This window comes from Carassius auratus, chromosome 29, assembly GCF_003368295.1.
Source record: "Carassius auratus strain Wakin chromosome 29, ASM336829v1, whole genome shotgun sequence".
NCBI lineage: Eukaryota > Metazoa > Chordata > Actinopteri > Cypriniformes > Cyprinidae > Carassius > Carassius auratus.
The window spans coordinates 18,058,413-18,077,767 of NC_039271.1; the positions used below are offsets into that span (position 1 = coordinate 18,058,413).

At 40.7% G+C, this 19,355-nt stretch overlaps 1 pseudogene; it reads left to right on the forward strand.

Moving 5' to 3' along the window:
* The first annotated feature begins 17,141 nt into the window (after positions 1-17,141).
* On the forward strand, positions 17,142-17,258 carry LOC113048681 (uncharacterized; annotated as a pseudogene).
* Positions 17,259-19,355: the final 2,097 nt, after the last annotated feature.

A 19,355-nucleotide genomic window follows, 5' to 3' on the forward strand; every position in this document is an offset into this window, starting at 1 on the left:
TTTCAAGTATCACAAAGACTCAACAGAATGATAAACAGGAGGTTTGTGTGCCTTCTCAGTGTAACAAGGATACAATTATTTTATTTCACTAGATTCACTAGATTATATGCATTCCGTTAAATAACCCCACTGTATTGTTCTTTTAGCAGTCTTTTCCTCCTCTCTCCCAAACAGAAGAGTGTTATTGGTGTCTGAGCTGAAACTGTCATGACGATCTCCACACAGAGAGAGGAAAAAGCCCTTATTTGGCAGGTAGCAAATCACAGTCCCTGCTCAACAAGCTCTTAGCCAATGAAAGCTGAGCAGTGGTGGACGCAGGCCAGTATACCCAACAAAGGAATGGCTTTGTGCCTAGAGAGGGAACAGCGTAAGCTGTGCATCGAGTCTGAACTTCCAAGGCCAGCACTCACAGGAATCAATCTACTTAAACTTAGCAAATGCTGCAGAAAGAAGTAAATCTACTTCAATCTGTGCCCCTCTTTACTGAATCATTGCTTGCCACTGAGAACCTTTCTGAGACTCCTGTCTGAAGATACTCTGGATATCTACCTCAGTTTGGTCTTTTAAACAACACTGTAAAAGGTTATTTAGTGTAAAGTATTATTCAAGTAGTATTTATTAATATTTTAGCTTTCATTTTTATATTTTCAGTTTTGATTTTAGTTTTTTGTTTTTATTTCAGTTAGTTCCAGTTTACTTCCAACATGTTAAATTTAACACATTGAATTGTCTAAAAGGTAAAGCCTAAAAGACAGGATTAATTTCAACTTTTCAAGGTCACTTTTCAACACAGTATTATGGCAGTTCATATCTATTTTATTCTACCGATGAATTGGTGGTAAATTCATATGAATCTTTACCATTTGTTTTATACATTTTCATACAATTTGTTTTCACCCTACTGAGGCTGGACCTTCATGGTATTTGTTTGTTTGTTTAAATTCACACCGATTTGTCACAAATTAACCAAAACTTAAGTAATTCTGTCTTCTCAGGTTGGAACTTTCATTCTGTGTAATTTCCAAACAAGCATTCGTTTTGTCACATTTTATAAAGGGTGTAAACATATTATTTAATTGTTTGTATTTAGGATACACAAGTAAAACGCTAGCTATGAAAATAGCTTTAGCAAAGACAAAGAGTCCATTTTATCAAAAAAAAAAAAATTTTTCAAAATGTCATTTCCATCATAGAATGCCAATGACCATAACACATAAGAAATGTAATGGTAATGGTTTTGTGGTCAGGGTTGCCAGGTCTGCAAAAAAAAAAAAAAAAAAAACATCCAGGTACCAATCAAAACCAACCCAAAACCAAAGACAGTGCACTCCTATTACTTACGAATGGGAGAAAGTGTAACACATAATATGGCGGAATAATATCACCTTCTGAATAGAAGAACTGATGACTAATTGGTAAAGTCATTGTAGCTGCGGTTAGAAGCTCAGCAGTATAGTCATAGTCAGTTACTATAGTCAACTTTCATAGACACAAGCTTAGGACTGCACATGCACATTGGCTGGTCTAGCCTGAAAAATATGCATAAAAAGCAAAATTAATAAGATGGCTGTTGTCCGATTTCACTGGTGATTTCATATATGAAATTTAAGCTTGGTGAACAGTTTTGGAGAATTTGATGTTTCTTCATTCAAAGAGATAGGAGCTGTACTTGTATAACTGAAACAGCTGCCTGAGATGCATTTTAAAGATGGCTGCTTAAAATGAAATGACTTGCCTTAACCCCTTAACGGTCAGCCCCATTCTTTACATTCACAAGAAAGTGCAATATCCAAACAATTTTTTTTCATAGTGTTAAAGAGATGGACTCTCATGCTAAACATGGGCAAAGTTTAAAAACAATAATTTGGACGAATGACAGAATTTCTGTGCTGAAAATCTTACTTCCGGGTTGGTACAAGTTTCGGGTGTTTTTTTTATTTTTATTTTTTATTGTGGATCTAATGACGTGGACCAGGGGTGGGGAAAGTTGATCCTGGACGGCCTGTGTCCCTGCAGAGTTTAGCTCCAACCCTAATCAAACCCACATGAACAAGCTAATCAAGGTCTTCAGAATACATGTAAGTTTTTTTTTCAGGGTCGGAGCTAAACTAAGCAGGGACAAAGGCCCTCCAGGATCAACGTTCCCCACCCCTGATGTAGACAATGTTGGAACTCCTTATATGAGCATTTCTCTTGGAAAAGCGTGTCCGATTCGTTTGAGAATGCCTCCAAATAAGTGTGTTTTTGGATGTGAGGGAAAGTTTACCGTGTTCGGCTTCCCAAAGAACCCAGTGTTACATGAACAGTGAATGCTGTTTTTCCGGGGCAGCAACGGAGTGTAGCGAGTGTGTTTGTGTGTTCTCGTCGTTTCAATGATGGCACGCCCCCAGGAGCTCGGCTTTTTTCTGGATAGAATCGGAAAGCTGTATTTTTCTTTTATAAATATAGTAAAACTAAAGACTTTTTGGAGATGTGAAGGATGCAGTACTAATTCAAGAGTAACATGAGATTAGGTGGAACTACATGTTATGTACACTTTAAATTATAATTAATGAATACTGACATAAGGCTGGCCTCTTATTAAAGAAGAAAATTAGCAGATTATAACAGAATGTAATTTAAGAAACAATTTAATAAAATTAAAAGGTTTATTTTTTTTTAAGTATTTTTAAAAGTTTACATAAATTTATAAGCAAATTTAAAATTTACTGTAAAGAAAATGTCCCGTTTTTATTTTATTTTCAAATGTTATATAAGGTATGATGATTATTAAAACGTGAGATGCAAAAAAGTCAACAAAATAAAGGCTTTTCGTGACGAAGGTCAGAACTCCTGTTACGATGTAGATTTGTAATAGTCTCTTGGTGCACTCTTGTCATAAATGAATCTTTTACTGTTCCTACATAATTTGTAACTAAATAAAATGATAAAGTAGCTATTAAGGAGTCTTAGACATTTTTCAGTGATATAAAGTTTGTCATGATTATATTAGGATTTAATCGTACTATAGTGAAGAAACTTCGGCATCCTGTACACGGAACGGTGAGAATTAAGGCAAAAGGGGTTAATGTGACTTTGCCAAAACTAGCCCAATCATGTTTTTCCCCTCCCTTGGAGACCCCTCCATCAAAATTGCATTCCAAAAAAATCACTTTAACCCGCAGACTAAAATGCAATCCACAGCAACAGTGTAATAGTAGTCCAATCGCGCAGGAAAACCACAGTCTTGGCAACACTTACTGTGGTAAGAATTTGAATTTCATTCAGACCAAAGTAGAGTAAATATGGCAGTTTTCCTTTGTTGCAGAAATGTGCACTTTTTAGGATTACTGGTAGACATTTGAGATTGTAAAAATGTTCTAAAACTCAACCAAAATGCATATAGTTGAATAAAGACCTATAGTGACCTTCTATGTGTGTGTTGAGTTTGAAAGATCAAGGGATCACACAATTTAGGAGCACACTGATCACACTGCACAGGGATGGAAAAAAATTGTGAGAGAAAGTGAGGTTCTCAGGGACACAGGAGATTAAGACAGGTTGTCTTTGGAATATTTATAGACCTCATTAGACAGATCAGGTTAGACTTTCACAGACATTCATATTCACCCAGCAAGATTTCCTACAACACTGGATTGCATTTATGCACCATCACGGCGTCTCACAGGCAAACAGCATGCATAATTGCTCATATTTGTGCCGTTGCATGCACAACATTCTTCTTTCTTGATCTCACACACACACACACACACACTTTTAACATTCAGTCATTCTCTGTTTATTTCTACTGTATTTTATATATATTGTTGAGGTGGTAGTTGCATGTTTTAGGCCACTGTGTTGTGCCAGAGAGAAAATAACTTGAGGCACACTGCCAACAATAGTACAAAACCGCTGACAGTGTGTAATACAATATAGTATTGAGAACGACAGAAGCCTGTGCCCTCTGTGACATTAAAGCTATAGATTTTTAAAGATGTTTAAAAAGGTGTGTGGCTGTCATTGGAAAGGATCATTTCATAGCAAATGTGGATTAAAGAACTGTCCATGAATTTAGTTAAAATCCAAAGTTTGTCAAGTATTTCAGTGAAGTCATTAAATTAGTCAGAGAAAAAATCAAAAGAAGGGCTTTGAAACCTCCTCCCAGAACTGATGATATCATGGTATATGGGACAATACATTGTTGGTATTCATTTAAAGCTGTGGTAGGTAACTTTTGACACTCTAGCGGTTAATAAACAGAACTGCTTGCGTCTTGCGGAAGAACATCGTAGCCAGATCTACTTCTCTCTGTTTATGTCTATGAAGAATCACAAAGGTACTGGGTTATCTAAAATAGTCTGAATATAAACACTTATTATAGGTGTACCCTAGTGATTCAGGACAGACTAAAAACACGGTTTGGAAAATGGATTCATGGTATACTCGCTTATTATTGTAATGATGCGGAGGCGGCGTTAGAATCCATGTGCAGTTTAATAACATCCACAGCAGACAAATCCAAAAAGTAGGCAGAGAATCGTAATCGTAGAAGGCAGAGAATCATACACAGATAGGCAGTCCAATCCAAACAACAAGACAGTGGGCAAATCCAAAAGCAGAAACGAGGAAACCAGGCAAAGATCAAACACAATAAGGCAAACTATGGCAATGGGAAAAACAGGCAGACAGGCTGGCAATACTTCGCAACGTGATTGTGGTTGCGGCCATGCTTAAATGTCATAGACAGTAAAAGAAATGGACACAGCGACCCCATTGGAACTCAACTGAGACAATTGAAGCCCATTTTTAGCGTTTTTAGCACTTCTGTTTCTGACGCGCAGACTCAAACGAAGCTTGACGACGTCAGCAACCTGTCTGACAGATGAACATCTTCTAGTAGCTGTGCGTGCAAACTGCCATCGTTAATCTTGCAGAGACGGCGAGCTTGAGCGGGGAGTTCTTTGGCGTGAGTGACCAGGAGTAAGTATTCTAATTATTTTGTATAGTATTTTAAAATGTAAAACTAGTACACCATATTAAGCAAATTGCCTGCAAGCTTCTCCACCTGTCTGTACGGTAATGCGACAGAGAGTCAAGTGGTTATGACGCAATCGTTAGCCTATTTTTTACAAAAACTGTTTCTACGGGGCCATAATGTAACATAGAAGGTAATGGAGCCCTTTATACATTGTCGTGTTTCTTTAGAAATAAATAATGGACAAACGGAGTCTTTAAACACCTCAGATGTAAAGTTATTCGCTGTCAAAGTGACGCCAAAATGAATAGGAGTAAATGGGAATGCTAACGCAAGTGAAGTTCTGCTACAAGATGGCAGCACGCAGCCGACTTCAACTTTCGGTCGACTTTCTTGCCGCCTGTTAAATGTCTATCCAACAGGAAGTTACAGGTGAAGCAGAGGGAGCGGAACACAGTCAGTACTCGGGAGAGGGCTCCCTTTGCTGGCGTGGCGTTACAGAATCCCCCCCCCCCCCCCCCCCCACGAGCGCCTCCTGGCGCTCTACAAGGACGTCCCCGTGGTCGCGGTGCTGAACGATCAGGTCTGGCTCGATGAAATTCCTGAATTAACGAAGGATCCAGTATGTCGTGGGCGGCCACCCAAGATCTCTCCTCTGGACTGTATCCCTCCCAGTCCACCAAGTATTGAAGCTGACCCCCTCTTCGTCTGGAGTCCAACAACTCCTTTACCTCATAAGCCGGAGTTCCATCAATGTCCAGCGTTGGAGGTGGCTCCCGGTTCTCGATGTTGGGGTCAGTATTCGGGTGGACCGGTTTCAGGAGGGAAACATGGAAGGAGGGAGAGATACGGTAGTTAACAGGCAGCTCCAGTTCATAAGTGACTGCATTAATCTGTCTCAAGATTTTAAATGGGCCTACGTACCGTGGGCTGAGTTTCTTGCTGGGCAGCCGCAACTTGAGGTCCCGAGTGGAGAGCCAGACCCTTTGTCCCGGTTGGTAGGGGGAATGTGGACGACGTCTTCGATTGGCCTGAATTTCCTGACTCCTGATGGCTCTTTGCAGACGTACATGAGCACTGTCCCATACCCTCTCGCTCGGTGTAAGGCCTGTGGATGAATGCCTCAATGAATTTTGTGCGTACTCTGCCCATGGAAGGAACTCTGACCACCGATGCTGCTCATGTCCACAGTAGGATCTGAGGTATCTGCCGATCTCCTGATTCAGTCTCTCCACTTGTCCATTCGATTGAGGGTGGTAACCTGAAGTTAACTGACATTAATATCCAGTTGTTTGCAGAAATCTCTCCATACCTGGGACGTGAATTGTGTTCCACGGTCAGAGACAATATCTTCGAGGATACCGTAAATCCTGAAGACATTGTGGAACATCGCTTGAGCTGTATCCATGGCTGTGGGAAGACCTTTCAGAGGTATGAGTCTACATGCCTTAGAGAAGCGGTCAATGATTACAAGGATTGTAGTGAAACCATCAGATGGGGGTAGATCGGTGACAAAGTCAATAGATAGGTGTGACCAAGGTCTCTGCGGTATGGGTAAGGGTTGTAGCAGACCTGATGGGAGTTCTTTGGGGGGTTTTGACTGTGCACATACAGGACATGACTTGACGTAATTTGCTACATCCTTGACCATAGCAGGCCACCAGAAGGAATTCTGCATGAGGTGGAGTGTGCGAGAGATACCTGGATGCCCTGAACTTAGTGAAGAATGGACCCACTGTAAGATTCTTGGTCGAATCCTGGATGGAACATATTGTCTATTAGCTGGACAACCTTGATGTGTGGGTTCATTGTGTTGTTCCTTTTGAATCTCCTCCATTATGTCCCATGTGACTGGCGCTATGATGATGGACGGTGGCAGGATAGATTCAGGTTGGTGCTCGGTCAATGGATGATCATGTCTTCTGGAAAGAGCGTCTGCCTTGCTATTTTTAGTGCCAGGGCGGTAAGTTACTGCGAATTGGAACCTGGTGAAAAACAAGGACCAGCGAGCCTGGCGAGGATTTAATCTCTTAGCACTTTTTATATATTCAAGGTTCTTGTGATCAGTGATTACCTGGAATGGGTGAGCGGAACCCTCCAACCAGTGCCTCCATTCTCCAATAGCTGCCTTCATAGCCAGTAACTCCTTGTTTCCGACATCATAGTTTTGCTCAGAAGTAAGCACAGGGGAAGAGCTTGCCTGGTTCTCCGTGGTGTTGAGAGAGTACTGCACCGATCCCACAATCGGAGGCATCAACTTCCAGTATAAATGGCAAGTTGGGGTCAGGGTGTTTCAGGATGGGTGCAGTGGAAAAACTGTTTTTGAGGTTAGCGAATGCCTGCGTAGCTTGATCAGTCCATTTCAACTTGGATGGCTTCCCCTTTAACAAAGACGTTAACGGTGCGGCTGTGATGCTGTAGTTCCTTATGAAACGTCGGTAGAAATTTGCAAATCCTAGAAAGCGTTGAAGCTCCTTCACAGTGGTTGGTTGTGGCCATTCAGTGACTGCTGAAGACTTCTTGAAGATCCAGATAATGGGATGGAATGGTGATAGGCTTACACTCTGGACTCTCGACGCTGGTGGTGAGACAAGGCTTAGAAAGGGCATTATTCAGACATGTGGAAAAACAGAATTGTGACCAACGTTTGATCTCACCACTCATGAACAGATAACCAGGGGTATCTAAGGATGATTTCATGGCATGGTGAGTCGATGACATAGATTGTAATAGTTTCTTGGTGAAATAGGCCTATCTGCATCTTCCCAGGTTGTGTTTGTTGAATGATACCGCTTCCAATGGGTTTGTTGTTCACGGCTTTTACCTCAATAGGTGGGTCACATGGTAGGACGGAGATGTGGTATGTATTAGCAAGATCCCGATGAATGAAGTTTAATGCCGAGCCAGAGTCAATCAGCGCTGTGAATTCTAACGAGTTGTTCTCAGTAGTTATCTTGACCATGGTAGTGAGATTTTTAACATTGTGCTTGGAAACACTCACCCGGCTGTTGTCATTGTAGTCCCTCCGGGCTTTGAGTGGACACATTGCGTTGCGATGGGCTGCACTCCCGCAGCAAAACTTAATCTCTGAGTGACTCTTCTTGATCTCTCTTTGGATGACAGCCTGGTAATTCCTAGTTACATAGGCTCAGAGTTGGCATGATCACTGACATGACATGTTTCAGACATCTGTGTAGTTCGAGGGGTAGGCATGACGTTTGTAAACTTGGGTTGAGGGCGATGGGTACGGATGAGATTATCGATCCTGATAGCCAACGTGATATAATCAGAAAAGGAATAATCCTCACCTTTACAAGCGAGCTCTGCCTGTAACTCCAGGCTTAAACTGCGACGAAACATGGCCTTAAGTGCAACGTCGTTCCATCCACTCTGAGCAGCAATTGTTCTGAATTCGATAGCATGGTCGGCGGCCAATTTGCGGCCTTGAGTGAGTTGCATTAGCTTAGTGGAAACATCCTTGCCCCCTGCTGGGTATTCAAACACATCTCTGAGTTGTTTTATGAAATATGGAAAAAATGTTTGTAACATACGGTCGGTTTCCCAAACTGCTGCAGCCCACTCGATCGCTTTGCCCGTTAGCAATGACATGAGGAATGCACACTTCTTCTCATCAGAGTCAAAGCTATCCTCTTGATACATGAAAAAGATCTCAACTTGCCGAATGAAACCTTTACATTGTTCTACAGAACCGTTGAATTTATCAGGAAGAGCGAAATGTACCTTTACGGGCTTGGGTGGTGGTAGCGATCGTAGATACTGCGCGAGATAGTCGTTAGCCACTTGAGCTTTAGCCAGTTGGTCACGGTACTCCGTGAGAACGTTGCTCTGATAAGCCAACGCGGCCTGTAGATCTGTTACTTCTGCTGGATTCTTCGGTGGCAAAGTATTATGTAATGACGCGGAGGCGGCGTTAGAATCCATGTGCAGTTTAATAGCATCCACAGCAGACAAATCCAAACAGTAGGCAGAGAATCGTAATCGTAGAAGGCAGAGAATCATACACAGATAGGCAGTCCAATCCAAACAACAAGACAGTGGGCAAATCCAAAAGCAGAAACGAGGAAACCAGGCAAAGATCATACACAATAAGGCAAACTATGGCAATGGGAAAAACGCTCAGTAAGGCAGACAGGCTGGCAATACTTCGCAACGTGATTGTGGTTGCGGCCATGCTTAAATGTCTATCCAACAGGAAGTTACAGGTGAAACAGAGGGAGCGGAACACAGTCAGTACTCTGGAGAGGGCTCCCTCTGCTGGCGTGGCGTTACAATTATATACATTTTTCTACATTTTGAACATAAACAAAGTTACGGACCGCAGCTCTGATTGGTTGTTTCTTACCGGGAGCGATGTATTCCTGCAAATGGCAATAGGACCACTGGGAGGAGCCAGAGGAGCTTGATTTTTTCACAGATTATCTGTCTCATATTCTACTGTCAGGACATAATGACAGGTTTAACAAATATGTAAAAAATATATTTTTACAAAAGTTACCTACTGCAGCTTTAACTCCTTGAGTAATACAAATATCATAGCTTTTAATATTGTAAGTATTTGTTTTGTTTAACATATGGGAACCTTCCATATTTTTGGATTTTGAAGAAAAAAGACTGCATGCTGTAGCGTGCTGATTAAGGGAAGTTAAACGGTGGTGTGTATCTAGGTGCAGAGAGTTTCATATCAATAACCAAAACAAACAACAAACCAAAGAAATTAAGAGAAAGACACAGAAACAGAAGCAAAGAGCACCAACACATTAATATTCAACAAAGCACAAGAGAAACAAGGTCTATTCAGTATATACACTAACAAGACACACGGGAAGACTAATCAAGGGGAAGTAACGAACAAATTGACTACAAACTGACTATAAACAGGAAACAGGAAACAGGAAGTGACCTAGAATTCCTAGACAAAACACAGGAAATACCTACCACATTTAGGTCTCATGAATAAATCCCTGCACTGAAATGCCCTTGGCCCTCTGACAAAACATGCAAGATGGCACTTCCCCAAACCTATTTTTCAAAATAAGTATACAAATACTTATACACTTTGTTGGGATATCCTGCCTTATAGCTATTTTCATCCATTAAGTAGTCCCACAGGGTCCCTAGCCTTATCCTGGAGCCAAATACCTTACATTTAGTTCTTTACCGCTTAATTTGGACAACTCATAAATGGACTTTAAAGGCAGATACATTATACATTCTGTGCATTATTTGCATGATTTATGTGATTCATTAGCAATATTGTTTACTTTTAAGAATTGAGAAAATTAAAAAGAGCAAGGCAACAATGCATTAAGATTTGCTATCCTGAGTAAATTTGTTAATTCAGTGAAACTCAAAAAACAAAACTTAAAACTATTTTTTTATTATCATCATTATTTACAATGAAGAAAAATTGCTTATCTGAGTCGCGTACGTCTTCTGAAGTCATATGATAGCTTTATGAGGAATAATTATAAGCCTGAAATTTACCCCTGACTGTTCAAAGGTTTGGGGTTAAGTACTTTTTAATATTTAAGAAGTCTCTTATGCTCACTAAGGCTACATTTATTTGATCTATAATATTATGAAATAATATTACACCTTAAAATAAATGTATTTGAATATATTTTAAATTGCCATTTATTCATGGCAAAGCTGAATTTTTAATTCCAGTCTTCAGTGTTATTTGATTCTTCACAAATCATCCTGATATGTGTTGCTAGTCAACCGTTGGAATCCTCCTCACACAGTGGACAGATGAATCTGGACTGTGTATTTGTTGGACAGTATTTCATTGGAATTCTCAGCTTCTCATATACATGGATCTAATGTGAAAACTGGAAATTTATGGCTTTCAGTTTTTAATGTGGTGTCATCTTTTCTAAAATCTTTATGACAATTATTGTATTGTTTTTTATGAATTAACATTACTTAACTTATTGTTTATTATTATTAATAATTTTTATTATTATTTTATTTTTATTTTATTTTTTAAGTCTGAAGGGACGGGTTGGGATGGGTACTAAATGGGTACTAAAAAACTAAATTTGTGTAGTTGCTTTTTGTCATATACTACTGTTGGCAGAAGAAAATTTCAATAAACAGCTGTTAATTCTGATATGCTAATTTCAGAATTCTTTAATAAATATAATTTTCAAAAGAAAATGTTTGAAATATATATATATAGTTATATGTATATATTGTACAAATATAAAAATATATATATTTTGATAAATTTAATGCATGCTTGCCTAATAAAGGTAATAATTTCTTTAAAAAATAAAAATGATCTTGTAGTGTTAGTGGCAGTAGAATAAATATTAGAAGTGTTTGAGTCACAAACCTTTGCTCTTTTAGTTGTGGGATTATTTAAAAAAATTAGGAATATCAATTTTGTTTATTTATCATATCTTTGCAGATTAAAGCGGGAACAGATCGAGAAGAGAATCCACTCACACGATACTTGAGATTCGTGAGCCACGCAAGTATAGGCATTGGCAGGTCTTGTCATGGCAGGTCCTTAACATCATCTCATCCTACTCTTTCCCAGACACTGAAAATCACTTAAACAATGATTCAGGATCTAAAGTCATGTGAATGTACCATTACAATATCTGGATAAATATTGCTTTTCATCGTGTCTACATATGGAGTTTCGGTTCCTTGCCGCTGTCGCCTCTGGCTTGCTTAGTTGGGGTCACTTAGCGATAACAGCGATATTGTTAACTTCTATTTCACCTGAACTGAAATGATGACATCACTGAATTCAGTGATGAACTGCCTTTAACTGTCATTCTGCATTATTGACACACTGTTTTTATAAATAACGTTGTTCAGTTGCTTTGACACAACCTTTTTTGTTTAAAGCGCTATATAAATAAAGGTGACTTGACTTAAACTGATATGTCCCAAGATGGAACAGGACAGAAAACTGGTTTTGCTCCTGAACACAGATTTAACATTACATTAAATAAGATTTACATTATACATATGGAAACTTGGATTTCAAATGCTAAGGCATCAACAAAGTGCACACTGTGTTGCATGCAGCTGTTCCTGTCAGGTAAGCCACGCCACTTTTCCGTGATCGCCACCAGTTCGATTCAAAACATCTTCGAGAAAAAATCAATGAGAAGTGAGACAAGCAACAAGGTTTGAGTTTCAAATGTATGCCTGTTTTCTGAATAAGCAGTTGTGGCACTTGAAAGCTGAAGGCACTATGAGCGACTGCAGGGGTGTTTTACTGTTACTACTGCTGTCATCTAGTGGTCGGGTGAAGAAGTACGTGGAGTAGGCCTACTGTTGTTATTAATTACATTCCCATGATGTGGTAATAATGATTAATTATTAAACATTTCTCTGCTAATTAAACTACTTTCCAAACAAGTTACGCCAAAGCCAAACTAATGCATCTCAGAAATTATGCTCCACAAAATTCTAATAAATAAATGAATACGGGATCAAAAAAAACTAGCATGAGCTGATATTTACTGCAGTCACGGTAGATTGAGGTACGAGCTTGTTCAAGGCGCTAGCCTAGGCTACTGTCTTCTTTAGTAAATTGTCCTTTCGGTTGTCATATTTCTTCATATTCACGGCCTTCTATTAATGTTTGTTTGCAGTTTGTTTTACTATAATTATGTTTTGTTAGCGGTTGGCAAATCAAATTAGAACCACACAGAAATCATAATTCGGTTGTAGCTAGTATTTATTTATATTTGTATTCATATTCACAGCCTTCTATTTAAGTTTTCACCGCTTATTTTACTATAATTATGTTTATTTATTTATTTCTGAGTTAAAAGCTGTACATTTTTCCTTTTTTATGTGGAACGTTGCTAAATTAATGCATAATTTTGATTATGTTGTGTACAACTGTCTTTCTGTTATGGTGTGAGAGAGGACCCAAAAGCAAAATGACAGTCAACAGATTCTTTAATAAAAGGTAAATGAGGCAAGGGTAAAGGTAGGGTAAAAAAAAACCTGAAATCTTCTTGGTAAAAAATCACAACGAAAACAGGCAAAAAATAAGGCCAGTAATCAGCAACAGAGAATTCGTCTTGGAAACAAACTTAGGCAGAGTTCAATGAGGAAGCTCGGGCACAGATGGTGGCAGGCCTCTGGTCACACAGGAGCGTACACAGAAGAAGCACAGCAGTAGTTCTATCCAGTGCAGCACTGATACAGAGCAGAACATTGGTAAGAGCAAAGCAAAAAAACTAGCTGCTAGATGAAACCACGACAAAACAGGACAGGACTAAACAGAGGTTAACGAACAATCTGACGAAGAGACAGAAGGAAGAGTGGGGAGAAGTAGCAAACGAAGAGCGCTGCCTGGCGCTCCTAAGGAGTAAGACTGTGAGAGCGGAGGAAATCATCAATAAGCGACCGGTCCAGGACGTCCCCAGATGGAATCCAGCTTCTCTCCTCAGGGCCGTACCCCTCCCAGTCCACTAAGTATTGGTAACCGCGACCACAACGGCGAACGTCCAGAAGTCTTCAGACCTTATAAGCGGGAGCGCCCTCAATGGAGACGGGAGGATGCGAAGGACGTGACGGGGCGCATATAACGGGCTTAACGCAAGAGACATGGAAAACGGGGTGGACGCGACTGAGATTAGGAGGAAGTTTTAGCTTGACTGAGACAGGACTGACAATCTTAGAAATCCGAAAAGGACCGATAAAACTGGGTGCCAGTTTCCGCAAAATGGATTGAAGAGGTAGATTATGAGTGGAAAGCCACACCCTTTGGCCGCAATGATAGCGGGGGCTCTTGACGTGACGCCTATTCGCTGCTACGCACATCCCAGCCCTAGAACGACAAAGAGCTGACCTCACCCTCTTCCAGGTTCGTCTGCAATATATAATGTACGCTTGGACAGACAGAACGCATGAATCTGAATCTTGCGAGGAAAATAAAGGTGGTTGGTATCCAAGGCAACTTTGGAAAGGTGAGAGACCGGTTGCCGAGGATGGGAGAGAATTATGGGCGTATTCGGCCCAGGGGAGTTGCTCGGACCAAGACACAGGATTCTTAAAAGTGAGACTGCGCAGGATGCGACCAACAATTTGATTGGCCCGTTTGGCCTGACCATTGGTCTGGGAATGGAACCCGGACGAAAGAATGCCGAGGTCCCGATCAGAAGGCAGAATTCTATCCAAAACTGGGAGGCGAATTGGGGGCCTCTGTCTGAAACTATGTCAGAGGGAAGACCATGGAGTTTAAAAACATGATCGACCATAATCTGAGCTAGTTTCTTTGGCGGAGGGGAGTTTAGGAAGAGAGATGAAGTGCGCGGCTTTGGAAAAGCGATCGACGACTGTAAGGATAACTGTTTGCCCGGCTGACAAAGGAAGACCAGAAATAAAATCTAGAGCTATGTGCGACCACGGGCGAGACGGAACAGGCAATGGACCCAAAAGACCAGCAGGGGGAGAGTGGCCGGACCTGGTTTGAGCGCAAATGGCGCAAGCCGCAACAAAATCTCTTTCGCTGGATGGCCACCAAAAACGCTGTTTGACCAAGGCAAGGGTACCTCTAACGCTGGGATGGGCTGCTAATTTGGAGGTATTGCCCCACTGAAGGAACGCGCGTCGAGCAGAGACCGGGACAAAAAGTAAATGTCTAGGACAGCCTTGCAGCACGAACGACTGAGCGATCGCGCGTTTAACCAGTTTCTCTATTCCCCAAACCGTCACCCCAATCACCCGTGCAGGAGGGATAACCATCTCCTGGGATGGGGAGACCACAGATGAATAGAAAAGACGAGAAAGCACGTCGGGTTTAACATTCTTAGATCTGTGACTTGCAAAACTCGAAGCAGGTGAAAAAGAGAGGTTCAGTCTCTTAGCAGATCAAATGTATGACGTTACGGTGATCCGTCCAAACAACGAACGGAAGCGACGCTCCCTCCAACCAATGTTGCCACTCCTCCAAAGCCAACCGAATGGCGACGAGCACGCGATCGCCGACATCATAATTGCGTTCAGGAGGCGACAGACGGTGCGAAAAATAGGCGCACAGGTGCACCTTGCCATCAGAAGGTGAGCGTTGGGAGAGGATGGCCCCAAAGCCCAACTCTGAAGCATCAACCTCGACAACGAACTGGTTAGAGATGTTGGGAGTAATTAAAATGGGAGCAGTGGAGAAAAGGTTCTTAAGACGCTCAAACGCTCTCTGGGCGGATTCGGTCCAAACGAAACTGGACTTCGATGACGTGAGGGCTGTTAATGGTTCTGCCACCTGCCCAAAATTCAGAATAAACCTACAATAAAAATTGGCAAAGCCAAGGAATCGCTGAAGGGCAGTGCGTGATTCAGGAACTGGCCAGTCAGTAACTGCTTGGACCTTAGCGGGGTCCATACTAATCCCCTCAGCCGAAATAACGGACCTGAGAAAGGTTACTGATTGCGCATGAAAAGAGCACTTCTCAGCTTTGACGAAAAGGCAGTTCTCTAAAAGGCACTGAAGAATGCATTGAACGTGCTGAATATGAACCTGAAGGATGAAAAAAGAGGGTGAAAAAATCTATAAGATATTCAGCATATCAAGAAGAACGTCATTTATAAGTGCCTGAAAAACTGCGGGAGCGTTTACGAGTCCGAAAGGTAGAACTCGGTATTCAAAGTGCCTGAGAGGAGTATTGAATGCGGTCTTCCACTTGTCACCCTCCTTTATGCGCACCAAATAGTAAGCATTGCGCAGGTCTAACTTTGTGAAAAACTTGGCCCCCTGCAAGATCTCAAAAGCGGATGACATAAGCGGCAAAGGATATTTATTCTTTACCGTTATGTCATTGAGCCCCCGATAATCAATACAGGGATGCAAGGACCTATCCTTCTTTTTCACAAAGAAGAAACCTGCGCCGGCAGGAGAGGAGGAGGGAACAGGAGGAGGGAACAATGGTACCCGCATTAAGAGTCTCTGAGAGATAATTCTCAAGAGCTTTGCACTCAGGAATTGACAGAGAATACAGTCTACCACGTGGTGGAGTAGTACCGGGAAGGAGATGGATGCTACAATCATAAGGATGATGGGGAGGGAGAGAAGTGGCTCGGGAACGACTGAAAACCGCTCGCAGATACATCTCCGGCACCCCAGACAAATCACCTGGCTCCTCCTGAAACACAGAAACAGACGAAACAGGAGGGAGGGCAGAGACAAGACATTTAACATGACATGACAGATTCCATGACAGAATAGTACCCTTAGCCCAGTTAATATGGCGATTATGCTGAACTAACCAGGGATGTCCTAGCACTATGGGAGAAAAAGGAGAACAACAGTGAGAGACAATGGAACAGTCTCACGGCAGATCTTGAGAAGCGAACTACCATCTAGGGCAAAAAGGGGAGTGGCCTTCTCTAGGTCAATGAGAGTAATACCTTGCTTGCGGGCCCAGGCTTCGACGATAAAATTTCCCTTTGCCCCAGAGTCAATCATGGCGCTGGTAGAGACAGATAAACCCTGCCAGTGCAGATGTACCAGAATGGTAGTGTTGGTCTTGTGAGAAGGGACCAGAGGAGTAGCGTTTGCCAGTACCCCCCCATTACTGGCGAGTGTTGGCTTTTACTTGTCACGAAAACACAAAATGCTTGTCGGAACCACAGTAGAGACATAGGCGGTGCAAAATTCTCCGTTCTCTTTCTTCCGGAGAGATACGTAAGCCCCCCAGCTTCATGGATTCTGGAGCAGCTTCTGCAACTGAAGAAGATGGAGAAGAGGATGAACAGGAAGAGCAGAACATTGGTAAGGAAGAGCAGAACATTGGTAAGAGCAAAGCAAAAAATACTAGTTGCTAGATGAAACCACGACAATACAGGACAGGACTAAACAGAGGTTAACGAACAATCTGACAAAGAGACAGGAGGAAGAGAGGGGAGAAGTAGCAAACTTAATCAGAGGGAAAAGGGGACAGGTGTGGTGTCCTTAGAGTAAAGCAGGAGAAGATAGAGAGCAGCTGGGAAGAGGAGAGTGAATGATTGAGAAGACTAAAAGCCCGGTGGCCAGAAGAGGGTGGATAAGGACAGAAAGAGCCAGGCTCATAACACTTTCTACTTAAAGTTAAGATTATTGTATATCAGTTTGATCCATGGATTTATTAAATAATCATTATTATTATTATTTTTAAGAATGACGGAATTCATTCATGTTTTAAGCGTTATAACTGCCGGCAGCCATATCACCCTGGAGCCCAAGACCAGTTTCCCACTGAAGCTAAGCAGGGCTGAGCCTGGTCAGTACCTGGATGGGAGACCTCCTGAGAAAACCAGGTTGCTGCTGGAAGATGTGCTAGTGAGGCCAGCAGGGAGTGCTCACCCTGTGGTCTGTGTGGGTCCTAGCATCCCAGTGTAGTGATGGGAACACTATACTGTCAACAAGCACCGTCCTTCGGATGAAACGTTAAACCGAGGTCCTGACTCTCTGTGGTCAGTAAAAATCCCCGGATGTCTTTCAAAAAGAGTAGAGGTGTGACCTCAGCATCCTGGCAAAATTCGCCCATTGGCCTTTGACCATCATGGCCTCCTAACAGTCCCCATATCTGCTGATTGGCTTCATCACTCTGTCTCCTCTCCACCAATAAGCTGGTGTGTGGTGGGCCTACTGGCACAATATGGCTGCCGTCGCATCATCCAGGTGGATGCTGCACACTGGTGGTGGATGAGGAGATACCTCCTGACTATGTAAAGCGCTTTGAGTGCTTAGAAAAGCGCTATATAAATGTAAGGAATTATTATTATTATTATTATTATTATTATTATTATGTTATCATTCAACCTGCTACTGTATGGTGTATCTTGCTTATGTGGAGTAAATCAACATAAAGTGAGGGGGAATTAAAAAAAATAATTTTATTTCACAGTTTCATTCTTTTGATAATTCCATGCCAAAATCATGAAAAAAATGTACTTTTTAATAGTACAATTTTGAAAATTCATAAAAAATCTAAATCAATTTTTTTCTGCAAACTCCACCAGAATCTTGTTTTACATGTCTACAAATACCACCATCTTTAATGTTCTTTTTCACCCTACAGTAATATTTGAAAATTCACAAACAACAACAACAAAAAAAATCTAATTGTTTTCTGCAATCTCAAAAAAAAAAATACCTCTCTGACTGTGGTGATCTTGCTGGATAGTGACAATAACACAAGATCACCTTAATCTACCATGCACCGGCAAGTAGACATGCAATGAACTTGTTATATTGTTGTCATAGGCCATACATATTGCCTATCTTTAAACTCGTTTAACAGACATTAGAGATAATTAAACATTACACTGAAGTAACTTCATTCACGTTAATCGACCTCTCTTGTATCAGACATAGTGTGGATTAGTGTAATGTGGGACACTGACTAATGTGTGACACCTCAGCTTTATTGCGTTTATCTCTTATTTTACAACATTAAAGTGAACGTGATTGGTGTTGAATTCAGGCAGAAATGATAAATCTGTTATAAATAAATCAATGTTCTAAATTGTTATCGAATTAAATTTGTCGTGAATTTATACATCAAATTTTGCAATAATATTGTTAAAATGTGTTAAGAATATTTTCTATTTAAAGAAATCTTTGTTGTCCCACTTTAGAAAAGGATATTTTAAAAGTGGGACAGCATGTTTTGACTAATGTGGGACAGTAAAATTTACTATGTTATTCAATTGATAAAATGTGAAGGTTAAATGCCATACATGTGATTTTGTCAATTTTTGGGTTTATAATGCAGCAATATTATTTGTTTTAAGATCCAGATTCACAATTTAGCAACTAGAGGGCAATATGATCCTGGATCATGATGAGTCCATGAGTGCCCAGGACAGCTTACTTCTGTACTCTTACTTCTATGCAGTGTTCTTACCATTAAAATTAGATTAACACAAGCTTTTGAAAAAGAAAGAAAGAAATGTAATATTAGAAGTTTAAAGAAGTTTAATACGTTTTAAATTTAAAGGCATTCAATGTTCAAAATTTTGCATATTTTCAAAAATTGTTTATTAAATTATTTTGCCATTATAAAATTTTACACTTTTGACTTCATTACAGGGTTATTATTATTGTTGTAAATAATAAAAAATACATTATTTTAAAATAATATACAATATATATTATATTAACATTCCATAAAGGATTTTTTTTTTTACTTATGAAGACAACAAACACACTGTAAGCCTACTAAATTAATGAAGCAAATGTGAAGTTTAAAAAAGACAAAACATAGTGTCCCAGATTTGAGCATGAGCTGTCCCACATTAGAAAATCCACAAATTCTTAAATAATTTGGCACAAGGAGCACTAATATATCTGCCATTTCCCCTTTAATTACAATTTCTGAAAAATGTTTTCTGATTTAGATAGGGAACGTCTTGGGGATTTCAT